At 44.9% G+C, this 20,838-nt stretch overlaps 1 protein-coding gene and 1 pseudogene across 3 annotated transcripts in view; one reads left to right on the top strand and one right to left on the bottom strand.

Moving 5' to 3' along the window:
- Positions 1 to 20,838, top strand: part of LOC119457742 (serine protease inhibitor 42Dd) — a 123,280-nt gene that overhangs the window by 3,605 nt on the left and 98,837 nt on the right. The gene's annotated exons all lie outside the window — the stretch shown is intronic.
- On the bottom strand, positions 443 to 11,882 carry LOC125946647 (glutathione peroxidase-like; annotated as a pseudogene).

Below are 20,838 nucleotides of genomic sequence, written 5' to 3'. Positions count from 1 at the left end.
TGTATTTTGTGGAATTCAACATACGTACAGTGTACGACGTGGTCTACTGTTTAAGGCAACACTCTAATGCGTAGTTCTCCCTCTAGCTGCAAGTGACTACTGAAGCTATGTCTCAGTGTCACGCACAGGTGTGTGGAAAGGTGCTAGCACCATCAAACCACCCATCTGCTGCGAAGATGACTTGTGGCTGTTATACCAACAGCGATAGCGCAGTGGGTATCGCTCCCGACACTGAAATTCACATTACTGCGCAGGCATGGGTTAGAATCTCAGTGGTGGCCGTACGACGCAAGTTAGCTTCGAGGACGCGCCAACGGTCTTCATCAGCGTAACGGAATGGACTGTGTTTACTTTAGTCCGAGATTGCAACGCAGACGCGATCTCTGCCAAAAATTACACACGGAGGCCCATGGCACTGGAAGATATCATGCAGCATGTTCTATTTTTATTCTTTTTATTTGAAACAGTTTCGGACGCACGCTCCAAAGCCGAACACACAGCCGGTAACCACAGCATCGAGGTTCAGCCCAGAATGCACAAGAAGGCTGTGACGGTGGCTTCTTTCAGAGCTTGCCCGGCGGTCGCTTTGAGGCCGGCTCGTCATATGTTGGCGGTGATCGGCTTTCGCGTACTATGGTATTCTACTGTCTCGACTTTGCTTTAGTGTACCGCGTCTTCGTAGGGTGATGACGACACGCAAGTAAACGAAGCATTTCTGCAGAGATGTTTCATTCGTGCTGTCCGGTAGCTTGACATGTTTTCCACAGAATTCGCGAGCAAATTATCACGTATTTAGGCAGAATAGTAATTGAGTGTATGACGGTACGTATAGCCATACCCATTTACGTACCACCGAAGACGTAGACGTGAGTGACAACGTTGGTGGCGCCACCTCGTGATTCTGCATAGCTAAACGAATGCGGAAGAAACTGTTATTGCAATGAGTGGCTGTGTGCTACCTATAGCTGCTGGTGTAAAGGCGTCAGCAGTAACATGCATGTGTTGTGGCTCTTTTGTTTTCCTTCGATGAGAGCTGCATGCGACGCAAAAGTGTTCTAACGCTTTGCAGTCGAACAAATCGTCACTACGACGCCACAACCGCTGGAAAGTATGAAAAACACAGAATTAAAGGAGCATTGCTCTTTCTGGTGGAAAGAGGAAAACCACCGATCAAGAAAGGGGTCAGGCAAGGAGAAACAACATCTCCAATACTATTCACTGCATGTTTAGAAGAAGTATTCAAGCTATTAGAATGGGAAGGATTTAGAATGACGATCAACGGTGAATATACCAACAACCTTCTGTTTGCAGATGACATTGTCCTGATCAGAAACATTGGGAATTAATTGTGACAGATGATTGAGGACCTTAACCGAGAAAATGTACGAGTAGGGTAGAAGATTAGTATGCAGAAGGCAGATATGTAATGTTCTATAGCATGGCAAGAGAAATGAAATTAGTGATTGGTGGCCAGCCTCTAATAATATGTGCAACAGTATGTTTATCTAGGCTAATTACTCACAGCTAGGTGACAGCAATCATGATAATCACGTAAGAATGTTGCGGAAATCATGCAGTCATTTGTCTGCAGCAAAACGGTGATCATAGGGCAAGTTGGTTATACTTCATTGCGAATAACACGACGCAAAAGAGGTGAAAAGCACGGAGCCGAATAACCTGCACATGACAAGCGCCATTCGGAAAACTTATGGACTACGTGCGCGAAACATTTAAACGGGGTTGTAGTAACTGTAAATGCACCGCACTGCGGCTGGGCACTTCCGTAGAATTTGAGTTACGACGCGTCATGTCCTAAACAGCTGAAGCGGACACAAATAGGGGTTAAACGCAGGAAATCTGGCGGAGCACGAAGGGACTATTTCCCGCTTAAATGCGAACAGCGCCACGTGTCACCCTTTTATGTGATTAATTCTCTTCGTCTTTGTCCTCGGCGCTGGTCCCTTCTGAAAATATAAACAGATGAGGTCTTTAATTTTTTTCGCAGACTGCAGCATGGGCATGTAGCTGCAACGTTGATGGCGACAGCTTGTGGAGAGCAATGACAATGGGCTATAATTTTTTTTCGTTTTTCCGTTAGTAAAATATATAGATACGAAACAATTTCTTGATTAATGCGCGTTGGCGTCTACCCTAAAAATAAGTGTGAAGCAGTCGCTCATTGCAAGAAAAGTTCTGCGCCCTTAGGCTTAACACACTGCCGCTACTCCTCGCCTACAGATCTACGCAATCCGAAGTTCCGGGTACACGCAGGTCCCAGTGGAGCTAAAGTTTTGTTATAACACAGGACTGTGAAATGTCACCTCTGTGCTAAGCCTGAATGCTAAACCAGGCGTAACCCCCAACGAAATTTCTCTCTGTAATACACTGTCAAATAATCCACAACCTCGGAAATGAACGAGGGTATAAACAGGTCTATATGATTCACACGCTTACATCCTTTTTGAGTGTAAGGGATGTGAGTTGTAGATCGATGTACCTACACGCTTATTCACTTTTAAGGGTGCAAATTACTTTACAATGTAGACATAACTTTATAGCTGAGCGTTTGCGACCGACTTCGCTCAGCCCTGCGTATCCTTGACAATTTGCACACATGCAGCCGCTCAGTGGGAACGATATTCCCCGTGCCGACAGCGCTCATGTCCGCAGCGGAACGTAGAACTCCGCACTCGTTCTCTCGTTTTACAGCCAAGCTGACTGCGCGTCGGCCACGTCCCGGGCTCATACGTGCTTATCAAGCAGGTGAAATCAAGCTTTGTTGCCTGCAGTGATCTCGGCGCGTGGAAGCGGAGCGTAGCGTAAGCGAAGTTCAGCTGAACCCGTCTAATAAGAAACGCGAATCAAAGCACCCATTTGCCGGCTGTACACTTCGCCGCGTCTATAAGAACGCTACTGGAACGTGGCGCTTTCGTCGATCGGCGGCAGGGCTCCCTCTCTCGTCAGGGCTTCGATGTCGTCCTCCATGTTGCTGGGCAAGAAGTTCGGCTCGTACCGGCGCAGTGGTGTTCCGTCCCGGTCGACGAGGAACTTCTCGAAGTTCCACCGGATGTCGCCGCTGTCCTGGGGCGAGTAGAACAGGTTGTCCTTGGACCGAAACGGGGTCACCGGGGACGGACAGCGGCTCTGCGGAAGTTATCGAACAACGAATATGCCGTGTGACATCATAGCCGCGGTGTGGCATTCGCACGCTTATTTGTGTCTTTGTAGCGAGAAGCAGTGTGTTCTTATCTTATAACACTATAGCAGCGTTTACGTGGTCGACGAGTGTCGTAATCTGGGCAACAGCTAATACCCCCCCCCCCCCCCCAAAAAAAAAAAAAAAAAAAAAAATTGCACACCTTGGGCCGTACATTTGCCCCGCAAGAATCACCGTCAACTATTTTGAGGGCGCTTCCTTTCTTCATCGCTGCGCACCCGGTACTCCCAGGTTACGATCGAAATTCACGTTGTGAGCGTGACAAAGCATTCTTGACAGCAATGTAGCGACCGCAGTTTTCAAGACAGCAAACGCAAGCAAGACAGCAGACGGTTATTGTTTGGATAAAGGATAAGCCTGAAAGGGTACTAAATTCTCTTTAGAGTGTATGACATCACACAGAACGCACTGTGCGTGTGTATATATTGTCTTCTTGTGCCCGGTGCTCTTGCTTTCGCTGCTGCAATGGTCGCGTTTACATAAATGCGACAGCAGCGCATCGCATTCCTTCACGCAGCGTTTAGATGAGGCGCGTAGCCCGCTTCGTCCGAAACTTTCCGCAACCTGTTTCCTGCGAGTACGTTTTACCAGTGAGTGATGGAGGAGAGCACACGCCGACAGTCATTTCCACTTTTCCTCTCCCTCGACGGAGAAACGCCAGCCGCCATTCATAGAAACGCAGGCATAGACCCGCAAATTTAAATTGACATTAGGTGACATTAAAGAAACGATAATTTTTTCACTGACCTAATTCACACGGGTTTGGTGTATCTGGGATCTGGCTATCTTGTAACCACTTCCAGAAAAAGAAGAAAAGTTCAACCAAGTGTCGACGCTAAAGAAGAAGGTCGACGTAATTGCGCGTGAAATACGATACGAATGAGGCACGTAATGAGGGAATAACGAACATGAAAAAAGTGACAGATTAGATAAATATAACCCCAATTTAATTATACAATCATTTGAACCGCCATGTACGTCAACCTCGTCTTCTTTAGTGTTGATACTTGGTGGACCCTTTCTCTTTAGAATAAATAAATTCATACTTGCACACGTTACAGAAAAAAGTAACCGATTACAATTACAATTACACCTCTGAACATTTTATTCGATTACAGTCACTAATTGCTGCCCCACTGAAGTAATTGATCAATTACTAACCATTAATCGATTACATTAACATTACTTTCCTCCCTGGTTTTATTAACATTGCACAAATACAGTAAATAGAACGAGCTGGCCTGGCTATTTCAATGCGTCCTCTGCAGTCCATTACGCTTTCTTTTATCTTGACTAAGAATTACTTTTCAAACTTGTCCTATGTCAGAGAAGTCGTACACTGTACTAAGCGACGAAGAATTAAGCAGCAGCTTTCAGCGCCTATAAAGGCCACTTAAAAGCGCTTCTAGAAGAGTGAGAGAGAGACAAACATTATTATAAGAAAACAGCTTGGTGGTATGACTTCCAAGAAAGGAGTGCAAACTTGCAAGCCTGCCATGTTCGGTAACCGAGGCGTAGATGCAGGACGCTGACTTTCAGAAGGAGGTAACCCATGTACATGTTTTCATGCCTTTGGACGCTTTAGTTCTGGCCAAATTCAAGTTTTCAATTAAGGCTGCGTCAACTGCTGTATAGCTTGTTTCGTTAGAAATCTGTCTACATTAATTGGTCGCTGAAAAAAAAACCTAATTAGAGTGAGCGTAGCCGAGTAAACGAAGTAATTGTTAAATTACAACATTACCAACAACAAATGTAACATAAAAATTTACTAATTCCACGTAATTCGTCACGTGGAAGTCTGCATATATTATACCAGGTGTTTAAACTAAGCTTTATGACATTTTTTAAAAATCGTCTGTGGCAGGTAGCATAATTCTTATCCTTGAGCTGCGTTATTCGAAGAGGCGGACATTAATAGCACGAGAAATCGAAACACATATTCAACTAATTGACAAAAATTGGCTAATGAACTTCTTAGTTAATTAATTTACGACACATATTGCAATTTGCGAATTGTAGCCGGTGAGCTTGCAAGATGCATCCACTTGGAAGGAATTTCTAGGATGACACCAGTTTCGGGATATTATTTCCCAAAGTGTGGGGCGAAATATATGGGCGTTCCAGTTACTTTTGTGTTTCAATGTATAAAACAGCCTTTTGGTAAAAAAGTAAGTGGGTCAACAGTACATTTTTACGGCGAGTTTGATGGCGAATATCTCCAAACTGGAGTCATTCTGGAAATTCATTCCTGACAAGCTGACAAATTCATTCCTGACACGTCTGACAAGCTCACCGGCAACAATTCGTAAATTGCAATATGTGCCACAAAGTAATGAACTAAGAAGTTAATTAGAGAAATTTTGTTAATTAGTTGAATATGTGTTTCGATTTATCGTGATACTAATGTCCGCCTCATCGAGAAACCGAGCTCTACGATAAGAATTTTGCTACCTGCCCCAGGCGATATCTAAAAATTCAGTAAAACTTAAAAATAAACATCCTGCATAGAAGCGACTCGAACACGAAAGAATTCCAATTGTACTTGGGTATCGCTGATACACAAGCGGCCTTTTATGTCCACCATAAGTAACCCACCAATAGCCAAAGCTATTAGTTTTGCCTTTAGCAGTCCACTCCTGCGTAGTCGCTCACCTTAAGAAACCCAAAGAGTGGATGCTGCGTGTCTCCATTCACATCCAGCTTCTGGACAAGCCGGAAGTTTGGGACGTAGTTGTCGCCCGGTCTCACGTAGCGGATGCCATTGAGGATCTCATCACCCGACCCGCCAGGCTCTTGCTGCGAGGTCAATGAAGCCGGCAGAGGACTATAAAACTTCCTCTTAATAGTCACATGTTTCAATGTATTTACTGACTAGAGGCCACATTTCAGTGTCATACTCTGGGACCTCTTTCTGTATTCCACTCTGCAATTTCCAAATACGTATAAAAGTCTTACAATGCACTCCTCCTACTACTACTACTGCTACTACTACTACTACTACTAGTACTACTACTACTACTACTACTACCACTACTACTATTACTACGACGACGGTCTAACTAACTGAACTGAACTGAACTGACTACAGTCGAACCCGGATATATCAAACCCACATATAACAAATTATTGTGCACAACGAAGAACAGTAAAATTCCCTTGAAAATTTTTGAATACCATTTTTATTGTACATATGGCAATACCTATATATCGAACTTTTTTGCTATCTCCTTCAGATTCTGTATATTCGGGCTCGATTATAGTATAACTATAGCTATATAACTATAACTATATATCCGGGTTCGATAATAGTATAACTACAGGTCTGGGGGCTTCGTTACTTCTCCGTGGCCACATCGGGAGTGTGAATGGTCTTTGTTTTTCTCTGTCGTTCTGAATACAGATCGCTTTGAAGAAACCCGTCGTTACTGTAGAGTCCAGCTCGAATGTGGACCGTTTCCACTGCCTACGGAAACACCGCGTTTCTCACTCCGATATCAGCAGATGCGACTTGAAAAATTGACGAGCAATATGGCGAGCGTCTAGTTTCAGGTTCTTCGCTGCGGTAGTTTGTTTGCGACTTGTGGGGCCTCACCGAAGTTGATGCCACTAAAACGGACAATGCTATACGCCGAAATAAGCTTTGAAGTTCGCACACAGTCGACTACCGTTAGTTCGACCTCGGTTAATTCGTCATTCCGCTTAATTCGACAAAACAGAGAAGTCCCGGAAAGGAACCGCACAATGATACGGAAGGAAAACTCATTTAGTTCGAACGCAAAGGCTTGCCTGTTCGGTTCATTCGACCTCCACTGGCATAAACCGGCGTCGCCTATTGTGCGTAGTGGTTACTAAAACCTTGCAAACACAAGAAGTTCAGTAGACGACGCTACTTCTTTTGTCTCTTTTGAGAAATTGGCAGCACCGACGGCTATTTTGAGGCTTGTGGGCTGCTCACCGACGACGGCACTGTCAGCAACGTGACACTCCAACGTTCAGACGGCGTTTAAACATGCCCCCGCTGTTGGCCGCATGCTGGTTGATTCGAACCCAAACGACATTACGTACTACTTCGAGCAATAAAAAAAGTTATGAATTTGTTCAATCTGCCTCAATTTCGTTATTCGACATTTCGGATAATTCGACCAAATCTCGAGGTCCCGCAAGAATCGAACTAACGGGATTCTACTGTAAAAGGACGGAGCGCCATAGGTCTCCTGCATATTCTGCGCAGGCGGATGTGCCTATTTCTTTGTTAGATCTACTGATTGATCCATTACGTGCTGTGTCCAACACGGGCGTGTCGTCGACATTGGTATTTTTCTGGCAGTCTTTCAGGTAATGCTAGATGCGCAAGCGTCACTTTCTTCCTTTCTTTTTCACAGTATTCATATGTCTAGGTGAAGTGTAGGTACTGTGGCACCCAGCGCAGCCGCGTCTGCTTCAAATAATTTTCTTTACTTGGAAACGCTGCACGCGTGAATTGAGACGAGGTTTCAGGTATACAAGAGCTAAACGAATCGTGCCTGACGCAATACCAGGGACCGGTGTTTTGTTTCGGAGGACGTGCTTTTCAACAGCGATGGCTCGAACCAAGCGTATACGTGAAAGAAGATATAGTCAGATAAGAAAAGAAGCGAGAATGCAGAATATTGACTGCTCGTAGCTGCGTCAAGTCCTCGAGTCCTCGACTTACCAAATTATCGTTGATGTTTAGAATCTCTCAGAATGCGGCTCCAGACGCGGGAAATCACGTCTGGAAACGGCGACAGAAGTGGAGATCCTGACAGTGCTATCGATAATGTAGTGAACTAGAAGTCTAGTTCGCTATGTAGTCTATCTCGTAAAGATGGCAACATTTGTACTTCTGCGCATTCACATTTTAAAAGTAACCAGCGCTCTTTATCTTAAGCAATGGTGATATCCGAACGACATGCTTTTAATGCTTTTCTTCAAGCATAAAATTTACATCCGTCCGAATTAAAATTTACAGTAGCGAAGGCGCCATGCGTAATGCTACAGCATGTATTACACGAAGCCTGGCGATGAAATTAAGTGCCATGTTGTCCCTGTAAACTTTGGTAACACTGATGCTATGTACAGACCTGACAAGAACTAGCCAAAACGCACAAGGTCGGACGGTTGCTACTATCTTTTATTGTAGAAGAGTGCAGATTACCCAAATTGCGAGAATTGTGCACGTCTTATATAAAAGTTAGCTCGCTTAGAGTCTAAGGTGCCACTTATAAGTCCGTGTTAAACGCTGCAACTCGCACAAGACGACGAGCGATGCAGAGCAGGAAATCGAGAGGACACACCACTTTTGCGTCCACTGTGTCTCTCGTTACTATGTCTCATATGTCCTTTGCGCAGTTGCAATACACATGTACTATCGACCAAAAAAATGTTTACAGACCACGGGATCTCAGAAAACGCTAAATATCCAAGCAGCCTTTAAATGTAGCCAGTAAAACCGTACATCATAATGTTGTTTGCATATACTAGTAGAGGCTAGAAATGGAAATAACAGGCTGCGTTTTGAGGCTGCGGAGATATTCTGCTTTTGATAAAAAGTTTACGGACCCATTGTTCCGTAAACCTTTTTGGGTGATATCTTCGCAGAACGCATGAACTATGATCCAAATTTCCTTGTTAGTAAAACTTGGACGCTGTAGCAAATCCGAGGTTTCACCCGTTTCTATAGTGTCGTGCTAAAGCTTCGTTGGGGGTCGATGGCATACGGTGGCGCTACCTTCCGGGAGCGTGCCTCTGACGTAGTATGAGGTATAAAACGCGGCGGGCTTCTCGTATTTTTGCTGCCGGCGCTGAAACGAAGCACCGCGCGGGCACTATCCTGGTCAGTTCTGTAAGTGCCTTCAAAACAAAGGAAGCTGGTAAGTGCAGTTTGACTGGTCCTGGGCAAACATTTGCAAACACAGAACACTATACACACGAAGTATCTTCGCAAAATACAATGCACGGCCACTCGGTGCGCTCGTCGCTATGAAGTCCGCCGAGCTAGTTTCGTGCGTGAAAGGAGCAAACGAATATATTCGCGTTGTACACTGTAAAATAGCAGACATTGTCGTGTCAATACAGAGATCGTACGGTTTCTCAACGAGTGTTTACACATGCCCGTGTAGGTTAACGTGCGATATGTCTATTTCGCTGCGAGCGGTACCACCTGTGTGTCTCGATCGTTTCAATTTTAAATTGGAATGGATTTTTGCAACATCGCATGTGAATGATAGTGCATTTCGGTGCGCTTAAGTGGATTACAGGAAGGGACGGACATTGCTTGCACGACAAACGGACATGACCACGTAGGTAATTAAAATTATGCACTAAAATGTTTTCGTGTAATTCACTGTTGAACTTGCGAAATTGAAACCAAGACGTAATGCGAAGTGTTGTTTGCCTAGCCGAAATCCCGAGTCTAACATCACCTTCGAGATACACGACCCAAAAATGTGCTAAATTGTTCATTGGCTTTGCAGTTATTATCGTTCCAAACTCTTAGAGCCTCTACTGAAACTGTGGACAGGAGCACCAATATATTTCGTACGCCATTTTGGAGACGCCGATGGTGTTATAGTCCTACATGATCTCCGCTAAGCAGGCGTGACTTCAATACTGCTCAGGTTCAAGATTTCAACGTCTAACAAAGTCAACAAATGAGAAGTTAATTAACGAATCCTTTTAATTATAGCTACCTGGGCATTTTGTTTGTGTACCCCTTGAGATAACCCATCAGAAAAGAACGAAAGCGTTTTCAAGGTGATTTCTAAAATAATATTCACTATAACTAAAGAAAAGAAGAAAAGAAGTCAAGGTATATTGCAAACGAGCCTGAATTTAAGCATGGTATACGGCTTCATGCCCGAAAAAAGAGGGACGTGGGAAAAATTAAGAACAGTGTGGACAAGGCGGTGTTGTCCAGTTGTCCGCAGCGCAGACATTTTTTTTCTTTGCATTGTGCTCGCCATGAACGCCGTATACCTGTACCTATATAACACACGCACTTTAGCTCGCAGCATATGGCATTTGACGCGTGCGAACGCTTTCGCAGCTGTTCGAAAATACTTCCGCTGCAAAGTTAGAGACTTCGTCGCCAACAGGGACGTGCTATATAGCCATTCGCAGCGATTAAATCTTTTCTGTTGAATTCTTTTTGATGTCTCGTTATTTATCGTAGGTGAGTTGCAAGCTACGCTGAGGCTTTCCTGGCGTTGATAAAGCTTTCATTCTGAGCCCGCTCCACTATTTTCGAAGCTCGAAGCAGCCGACGCGGCAGCTGTGCCCACGTGCTCCCTCATGCCACGTCACGCCGACTGCAGCGCCAGTCTGTCCCGTGGTGGGGCTCGCCCCCATGTCGCCTCAAGGACGAGGGGTTGTTGACGTTGGTGTGATGCCTATATGGTGTAGCATATACGACGCTGCCTACCAGAAAAGCTAGAACATTTCAATGACCCGCGCGCCCTAATGAGCTGTACACTTTTGGCAGTTATAAGCATCAAAAGCGCAGGAATAAAAAAATAAAAGTGTGGATATTGGCTTAGCTTTTTTGGGAATCGATTCAGTATTACAAACAAAACTCAGCGCTAAGACAAGGGGCGAAGGAAGAAGAAATCGGTGACTGGCGGAAACGAGCTAACAGACCTACAGAAACGAACATCAGACACAGCGTCTTCTAAATTAGCACTGACATGGCATTATCTATTTTTGATGCTTATTTCTTTTTATTGCGTTGAATGAAAGTCTACATGCTCTAAATATTAGATACTGGAAGGTACCAGAATGCCCTAAAAAGTTTGCAATGATAACAGCCTCTGCGACTCAGTTTCGGCTTCAGTAACCAGGAAGTGGACGCAACATGACCTCATAATACGGTGACTGGCTCCGTTGCTGTGGTCACTTTGGCTGCCACATGTGCGATAAGAAGAAACGCGTATAGCACACGTTTAATTTTTGATGGGGCCACTTCATCATACGTAGCATTAATACTATGTGTCGTCAGCAAATTTCGCTCTTTCACATGGCGTTGCGATAATGACTGTCGCCAAGTCCAGCATTGCGACGCGAACATTCATACTCGCTAAATGCGATCATTCTCCGTGCGAAAATATGTCAGTATACTTAATTATTGACGGTCGGTACATCGTCCCTCAGATGTCGTCACATTGCTTTCGTTAAAAAAAAAAAAAAAAAAAAAAAAAAACGGGGAGGAGTTCGACTACCGCACCTTTCCAAACTGGTTGCAGGGAAAGCCGATGATAGTGAAGTTTCTGTCCCGGAACCTGTACTGGAGTGCATTCAGTTCCCAGTAGGTCCAGGTCAGTGCTCAGTAGGTGGCAACGTTCACCAGCAGGAGCACGTGACCCCGGTACTGTTCCAGGTTCACGGTGTCGTTGCCCACGATCTCCGGGAACTCGAACTGGTAGAGCGAAGCGTCGACGTCTTCGTCCGCCGTCGTTCTCCTGCGACTGTAGCAGTCAGCTCTTTGCGGCGGTGTCTCGGAGGCCATTGTAGCTCCGGCGGCCCACAAGAGCGCCAGCGCCAGTGACGAGGACGCCAGCATGCTGCGCGTGTAACACTCTGCCGCAGCGTGTGGACGAGGCAGAGCGAAGCTGCGGCTTTTATGCGGCACGAAGGGACTCTTTCCTTCTTTCCTGCGTCGGGCCAGAACGCGGAGAGCACGCTCTATAGGAGAGCGTACGCCTGGCTAACTGAGTGAGAGAACGGGCGGAAATAGTGCGAGAGACCGAGATAGAGTGAGGAATGGCAGACCGGCAGATTATAGATAGATAGATCGAGAGTAGGTTTTCCAAGGTGGCAATTTGGGGCAGTTGGTTTGATACAACATCGTTTTCTTGTGCCCTTTGCCAGCGCGAAGAATCCTTCTGTAAAACACTTCACCTGGGCCGGTATTTTGTAGCGATGCCTTTCCGATGCTAATGCCTTTTCGCGCTTTTCGCGCTTGGTCAGTGGTCAGAGCGACGGTCCGCTCACGTTATCAACGGGGTCAGCCGGCCGTGAGCGGTGGATGATAAGACTAGTACAGAATAAAGCATAACGCATCGCTACAAAATACCGGCCCTGTTGGATATTCATTTTGCCAGTGTACGGAATGATGAGAACCGGACTTGCGACTACGAGTTGCAGGATGTATGTATGTATGTATGTATGTATGTATGTATGTATGTATGTATGTATGTATGTATGTATGTATGTATGTATGTATGTGTGTATGTATGTATGTGTGTGTGTGTGTGTGTATGTGTGTGTGTGTGTGTGTGTGTGTGTGTGTGTGTGTGTGTGTGTGTGTGTGTGTGTGTGTGCGCCGGCCTGTCTGTCGTTCTCGACGGGATATGGAAAGCGCTTCTGCAGGCATTTTTGAGGGAGGAAATGGGGCGATTCATTGAAGAAATTGTAGTGTTTAGGACCGTTCGGCACTTTTGCTTATGCGCAGTGATGAGGAAGACAGACAGAGTCGTTTGGGAACCTTGTTTTATTACAGAAGGAATTACATGGCATAGCAAGCGGAGAGGAACAGGCGGAAAGTAAAAAGCACATGTGAACAAAAAAAAAAGTATGCAATAAACTTAGGGCAGTAACACACGTTGCTGACAACGGGAGTACCGACTATCACACGTAATAAAAGATCACGTGGTCTTTACTGTAACATAGTATAAAATGCAACGTTCGACATAGCACAATATCACAACAGTGCGTAACCTTCATTAGGTTCTTCTAATAGAACGTAATTGCGAATCAGCGCTTGTCCTGTGTAATTCCTTTTCCTTGTCCCCGTTTTTTTGGGGGAGCACTGCAGAAATCGCAAGATGCGTGTACAGCCCATTCCACGCCTGTGTGCAATTGCATGGCAGGCGCACGGTTTAGCACAACCAGGTGGAGGTCGCAGTAGTCGAGTCGCTGACCGCAGCTGTGAATGCATGTCGCGAGTCGCGACGTCGAATTTCCGGCCTGGTTCTCGGCGTGTGCCTTCGGCGTAGACGTTGCAATGAGCCGAGGGCAACGTCTGTTTGATAGTGCGCGACAGACACTCTCAACACACAGTCTATTATGAATAGCGGCTCGACGGAGAGGGCTCTGGTTAATCACATCTGCATGAATTATGTTGAAGGCACGAAACATCAAAAAATAGAACGAAGAGGAAACAGGACTAATTTAACGATTGCGGGGACTTGCTTCGTCGTCTGTAAAATAATATCGAGAGCTATAGGTTGTAACACGCACGCAAGCACGCACGCACGCACGCACGCACGCACTGATTTTGGCACCTCAGAGAGAAAGGTGCCATATATAGCACCTACGTGCTATATATCTCTCTCATTTTGCACCAGACTTGCGTGCTGGTGCAAAACGCAAGCGAAAGCATCACGCCGTGCAGTGAGCTCCGTGGCAATGGTATATACGCGTCACATGGCTGAGCCTGTCCATCCCATCAAATTATCCGCATCGGTGGACGATTGAGCATGTGGTCCTTTGATAAGAGGAAAGTTCGAGGTGTGAGGTTGGGAAGTGTGTCGGGAAAGCGCGCCTGACGGGCTGTGGCCTCCGAGATCACAAAGCGCCTGTAATCTCGGAGGCCACGAGCGGTTGCTTTTGGCTTCACCGCGCTGCCGTGCGCTTGGGGTCGTATACGTGAAAGACGGCACGGGTGCCTAGCACTCGACCTGCAGCATGAACAGGTGCGCGCAATAGCGGCGCCCATGACCGGTGCAGCGTAGCGACCTAAGTTATCGCTTCAAAGGGAATAATTATACAGTGGCGCGCATTTTCTCACTCATATATAGGTAACCGCCGCCGCTCTTCTGCATCAAGTAAGTGTAGGAGCTGCGTGGTCTCGGATAAATAGGCTATTTTTCGTTAGGCCAGAATGTAGCATGGATGTCATTAACGTTATACAGCGGAAGTATAATACTTCAGCGCATCTTCAGCGCAGGGCGTCATGGTATACTTGCTGTAGCACGACACCCGGAACTGCCGCAGCCAATAGTTAGCTCCTGCAAGGTTCTCCCCGTCGTTAACTATAGGCCTACCGTAAAATATCCCCCACATTCAAACTCTTGCGACTTATTACCATTGTTAAAGGCAATTGGGCGGGGTTAACATTGGAACGTAAAAAAAGAAATATGGGCAGCCTGATAAAAGCTACTGCGTTTATACTGTAGAACTCCGTGTGGAGAACTAAGTAGAGGTGCACGGGGCAGCTGGAGGCATGCACAGCATAACATCATCATCATCATCATCATCAGCCTATATTTATGTCCACTGCAGGACGAAGGCCTCTCCCTGCGATCTCCAATTACCCCTGTCTTGCGCTAGCGTATTCCAACTTGCGCCTGCGAATTTCCTAACCTCATCATCCCACCTGACTTTCTGCCGTCCTCGACTGCGCTTCCCTTCTCTTGGTATCCATTCTGTAACCCTAATGGTCCACCGGTTATTCATCCTACGCATTACATGGCCTGCCCAGCTCCATTTCTTCCGCTTAATGTCAACTAGAATATCGTCTACCCCCGTTTGTTCTCTGATCCACACCGCTCTCTTCCTGTCTCTTAACGTTACTCCTAAGATTTTTCGTTCCATTGCTCTTTGTGCGGTCCTTAACTTGTTCTCGAGCTTCTTTGTTAACCTCCAAGTTTCTGCCCCGTATGTTAGCACCGGTAGAATGCAATGATCGTACACTTTTCTTTTCAACGACAGTGATAAGCTCCCAGTCAGGATTTGGCAATGCCTGCCGTATGCACTCCAACCTAATTTTATTATTCTGTAAATTTCTTTCTCATGATCAGGGTCCCCTGTGAGTAATTGACCTAGATAAACATATTCCTTTACAGATTCTAGAGGCTGACTGGCGATTCTGAATTCTTGTTCGCTTGCCAGGCTATTGAACATTATCTTTGTCTTCTGCATATTATTGCGATAGCAATTATATGGACACTCAAAAGCAGATTTCTGCCGTCGGCGTCGCCGTCGCCGTGAGGTTCCGTATGACGTCAATGGAGATGAAATCGTCGCCGCGCGCCGCCGAACGCTGTATGTGCGAGTGAAAGGGCACGAGGGACGCGCGCTTTCACGGGGAGTGAACGCACGGCGGAGAACAAACGCGCGTTCTGTGCTGTGCTCCCTTAAGGGCTGCAGAAGTAGGCGTCTCTTTCCTCCTTTACCAACACCATATATGTAGAGCAAACGCGCCTTCTTCTGACGCACGAAAGGCCGTGGGGGGGAGGGGGAGGGAAGGGAGGCGACGTTTAGCTGCGGCACCAAGTGCCTATTTATATCAGAGGCTCCGGCAACAGTCACCAACGCCGCACGCATTTTGTGCGAACGCGGGCAAAACGCCGAGGGCGTCGACAACAGTTCTGCGTGTTGCCGGTGCTGCTGCATGTCCAAGTTTATACAGCTGATAAAGCTACTATCATTACTCCGTATAACTCTCTACAAATTTGCTATCGCAATTGATGCTTCGCCTTTCAGGTGAAACTGCGACAACTTTTTCATCTTCAACCCAATTCTTGCACTTTCTCGATGAAGGTCCTCAATCATTTGTTGTAATTCCTCTCCATTGTTGCTCAATAGGACAATGTCATCTGCAAACCGAAGGTTGTTGAGATATTCGCCATCGATCCTCACTCCTAATTCTTCCCAGTCTAAGAGCTTGAATACTTCTTCTAAGCATGCAGTGAATAGCATTGGAGAGATTGTGTCTCCTTGCCTGACCCCTTTCTTGATAGGTATCTTTCTACTTTTCTTGTGGAGAACCAAGGTAGCTGTGGAATCCTTGTAGATATTTGCCAACATAACATACAGCATAACAAGCTGAACATAATCATAACAGTAGCAAGTGCTTTCAGAGTACTATCAGAGTATTTATCAAAGTACTATTAGAGTACTTATCAGAGTACTATCAGACTACCTTGCGCCACACATCTTTCTTAAACAGAGAGTGGCGATACCGCTTGCAATCCAATCGAGAGAACCGCGGAGTCTCTTTCTCATTCCTTCTGTCTCTCTCATTTCTCTCATTTCACTCGCCTCGTTAGAGCTCTTTTTTTCTGTGTGGATTCTCTTCGTGCCTAGGTTGCTTAAAAACGAACGCTCGTCAAGTGTCTTCGAGGCACGGGACTCCGCTGCTTGAGGAGCGGCTCGTCTTTCGCCCCGTTCAGGTTGTCCGTTGGACACAGGTGACACGTGGTGTTCGTGTTTCGCAGCACGAACCGACGACTTCCGCCGCGAGCAGCACATGGAGACGCCAGCGATAAACACTTCTTCAGTTCCGATAATATATGCACGTTGGAAAGGTTTTAAATTACGCCTCGGAATCGCGCTGTGCGCTACGCGCCGTTGTCACCCAGAGATCCCAGGAAACCAGCCGCTGTTGAAGTTCGGCCTCTTTCGCAACAAGAGTACAATGACTGCAGCGAGGGAAATATTACCGCGCTTGTAATGATTCCCGTCGTGCGCTGGTTGTTTTCCATTTTAAACATTCCGAAAGAGCGGGGAATGCAGTTGCCGCAAAGCGCGCACGTGATTGAAACGCAGGCGATGAGTGAAAACTTAACTGAAGCGGTGTCCGGTTCGTTTAGCGGAATTGTGGCAGCAGGTGCGCTTCGGAAAGTTGGGTTGAAAGCAACGTACGTAGCGGCGACCACTTTACCGCACATAAATATTTAATCGCCTTGAGCCTGCTATACTTCTTTCGCTTTCACATTTGTCGTTCATTTCATTCTATGTTATTTAGAAACAGCTTACAAGCACGGGATCGGGCATTGAGTAAGGGGGCCATTACAACAATAAGCACTAAGTGAACAACGGAAGCTGAAGTAAAAAAATCACATCAACAACGTACAAAAATTAAAAAAAAAAACATGAGCCATTCCACTTTATGAAGGTGGATGATCGGCGAAGCTGTTAGCACGTTGGCGCGTTGCTCCTTGGGAGTCCGGACTATAGCGGCCTGCCCATTACGACGACAGAAGAGAAGTGCAATTCATGCTGGAGAACGGCAACTTGTCTTTTTGGTCTGTTTATATACATTCGCGTGGACGACGGGACCGCCGCCCTGAGGAGCCGGAGGAAACTAGACACACGTGACGTTCCGACGGCACCCTTACCACGGGAGAGCGGAAGGGAAGAGAACTAGATACTCGAGCGCTTGGAACGCCGACAAAGAGAGGGCGGCGTGAACGTAGACATGGCCGACGCGGGTCGCACAGCGTCAAATCTTTGAGAAACCTTTATTATCTCCCCGAGAGTTTACTGATCTAGAAAACGGTGCCTATTTATACAGTGTACCCTTTTCTAGTACACTGTACTATTGATAACTAATCTACTCAAAATGCACATCCGAGGGACGCCGACGAGCCAGCTGTGGAAGAAGACGACGACGACGAATGCGCGAACGGTGGCATGAGCGCGTTCGCCCGAGACCTGATTTGACGCAGAAGAAAAATACACGGAACCCCAGCCATGAACAGCTGCGCTGAAAAGAAAAAGCAAAATAACAGCGGAGTATAGGCGTAGGCGTAGATACGCACCGCGAAAGAGTAATTGCATCAAAAGTTCTTAATAACCAAAAATAGGACCCACAAGCATAACTGCATAGCATAAACACGCATTTCACATTATGGGAAAAGTGCGCACCGGTGATCGCGGAATATAAATAAAAATTATTTATTTATTTATTTTATTTTCTTTATTAAATACTGCGGACACGTGGTCCAAGCAGGGAGGGCGACATATGGTACATACAATGAAAGTCAGATTGACAAAGCAAACAGAACCATGAAATTACAAGATGAGGAAGTGGATTCAGTCATACAATTCCATTCGGTTACAGTTCGAGGAAAAAAAAAAAAAGAAAACTTATATGTGTTTGTTCTTGCAAAGTAAGGGGTTAATGCATCACGTCTGCGGTGGCGTGTAGTTCTGGCCAATAACTGCGATAAATGTTCAGATGGGTCAAGGGATAAATTGTTGGTGTGAAGTAGTTTAAGGAATACAAGTCTCCGTTTCTTTCTTCTAATTCGAGTGGTTCAATGTTGGTAATTTCCATAAGTTCGGTGGGGGAATCACATCTGGAAAATTTGTTAATTATAAATCTGACCGCTTTTCTCTGAATTCTCTCAAGACTATTGATATTAGTTTTTGTGTACGGATCCCAAAATATGGAAGCATATTCCAGATTATCTCTAATTAGGGAGATGTAGCATAGCATTTTAACGTTAGATGGGGTTTTCTTAAGTTTGTGTCTCAACAGGCATAGTTTTCTGAAGGCTGAAGCGCAAGTGTTAGTTTTGTGATCACTCCACGACAGTGTATTGTTAAGGGTCACTCCTAGGTATTTATAGCTAGTGACTTAATTCATGAAGAGGTGATGGACCTAACTTATATGTATAAGACAGGGGTGGTTTCTTATGTGTCATTCGCAGTAGTACGCTTTTATCTGTGTTTAGCGTCATTCCCCCGCACCTGCACCATGCAAGAATATTATTTAAACTACAACATACGCTAGTTTGATCATGGAGAGAAACATCTTTAAAGAGCACACAATCATCGGCAAATAATTGAATCTGTACACCACTTTCAACAGTGTTAAGAATATCATTATTATATAGAAAAAAAAGAGGACCGAGCACACTGCCCTGGGGAACACCCGATGTGACCGGAAGGCAGCCCGATTTTTCGTCATTTATCTCAACGAATTGTTTCCGGTTAGACAAATAAGCAGAAACCCAAGAGATAAACATCTGAGGGATTCCTGCATTTTCAAGTTTTAGAATTAATTTATCATGAGGGACCGTATCGAATGCCTTACGGAAGTCAAGGAAAATTATGTTTATCTGTCCGTTTTTGTCAAGGGTTGATGCAAAGGAATGAACTACAGTGACCAGCTGTGTGACAGTCGAATACCTTCTTCTGAACCCGTGCTAAAAGTTTGTTAAAATTGAATGCTTTTCTAGATATGTAGTTATGCTTTTTGCTATGATATGTTCGATGAGTTTGCAGCATTATGACGTTAAAGAAATAAGACGGTAGTTTTCTACAAGTAGACGGTCTCCCTTATTATGAATTGGTGCTATTCGGGCTGTTCTCCAATCACTCGGTAATTCGGACGACAATAATGAAGCATGGAATATTATAACAAGAAACTTTGATAAGGTTACATCATATCTATGGAGAAACAAATTAGGGATATTATAAGGCCCACTTGAACATTTCGGTTTTAGGTTCAGCCCCATAGAGAGTACACCAGCATACGACATAAAATTCACATCAAATGGTTGGTATACTGGGCAGTTACGTGAAGAATCACGGGGATTCGAGAAGATACTTAAAAAAAAAAAAACATATTAAAGTGATGAGCAAGTTCAACCTTCTCTGTATATCTGTGCATTTATTGTAATTTGAGATATTGGTTTCTTCTTCTCAGCAATGTAATTCCAAAATTTGCTTGGATTCTTTGTAATTAAATTAGACAGAGATGAGTTAAAATAATAATCCTTTGATCTAGCACGGCAAGTGCAAGCTTGTCTTGTACTTCAGATATTAAGTTTGGCTGCCTACGGGCCTTTTTTAATCTCTTAATTTTACGTTTCATATGAATGATGTTGCCTTTGATCCATGGTTGTTTGCTTGTGAACTAGCTTTTTCTTATTTGGTATGAATTTATCAAGGCAAAAATGATACATGTCCTTAAAGCGGGTCCAAAGTAAGTGAACATTATTTTCGTCAAAATCAGTTAGACAATTTTCCAAGTAATCAATCACGCATGTGTCATTCGCGCGAGAATAAGCTTTGACAAAATGAACTGATGATTTTTTAGTTTTAGCACAGGAAACAAGCTGATAAGCAAACACAAACAAGATAGTGGTCAGATAGCCCCTGCTCGATCACCACCGTGAATTCAGCGAATTTCCGAGCTAAGAAAACAAGGTCCAAAACTGAAGATGAAGAACCCTGCACACGCGTCGGCCCAAGAACAACTTGTCTGAGATCATGTGTTAACATGATATCAAAGAGTACATTAATATCCTGACTGTGATGTGGCCCAGGCTGAAGGCGCATCCAGTCTACACCGGGCAAATTAAAATCACCTGGTAGAATAATCTCACTGCGTAAATATTTATTCCTACAAGACCGTAATTCGTGCAAAAATTCAGGAGGGGAGTCGGGAGGTCTGTAGATTGCGAATATAACGAGGGTATAACCCCAAAGAGATACCTTAATGCATAAGCATTCCAACGTAGGTATTATGTCCAGAGCGACAGCCTCTATAAATAATATATCAATAAAAGTATAAAATAAATAAATAAATAAATAAATAAATAAATAAATAAATAAATAAATAAATAAATAAATAAATAAATAAATAAATAAATAAAGAAGAGAACTGTGGTAGCACAAAACAGAGGCGCGAGGAAGGAAAATTACCTGAAGCACACTGGGTCCATTTTATTCTGTGGAATGTTTTAGATTTCCTTACTTCCAATCTTTCTTTATTGTTCCCACTTTCTATCATTATTTTTCCACGTCTTGTTTACTTTTCGCACAATAATTTGCATTAGCTTGCCAAGCGTGCGGCTATACGCTGATCT

Source organism: Dermacentor silvarum, chromosome 7 (genome assembly GCF_013339745.2).
Source record: "Dermacentor silvarum isolate Dsil-2018 chromosome 7, BIME_Dsil_1.4, whole genome shotgun sequence".
Classification (NCBI taxonomy): domain Eukaryota; kingdom Metazoa; phylum Arthropoda; class Arachnida; order Ixodida; family Ixodidae; genus Dermacentor; species Dermacentor silvarum.
The sequence above is the reverse complement of the archived record's forward strand: the minus strand, read 5'-3'. Positions and strand labels throughout refer to the sequence as shown.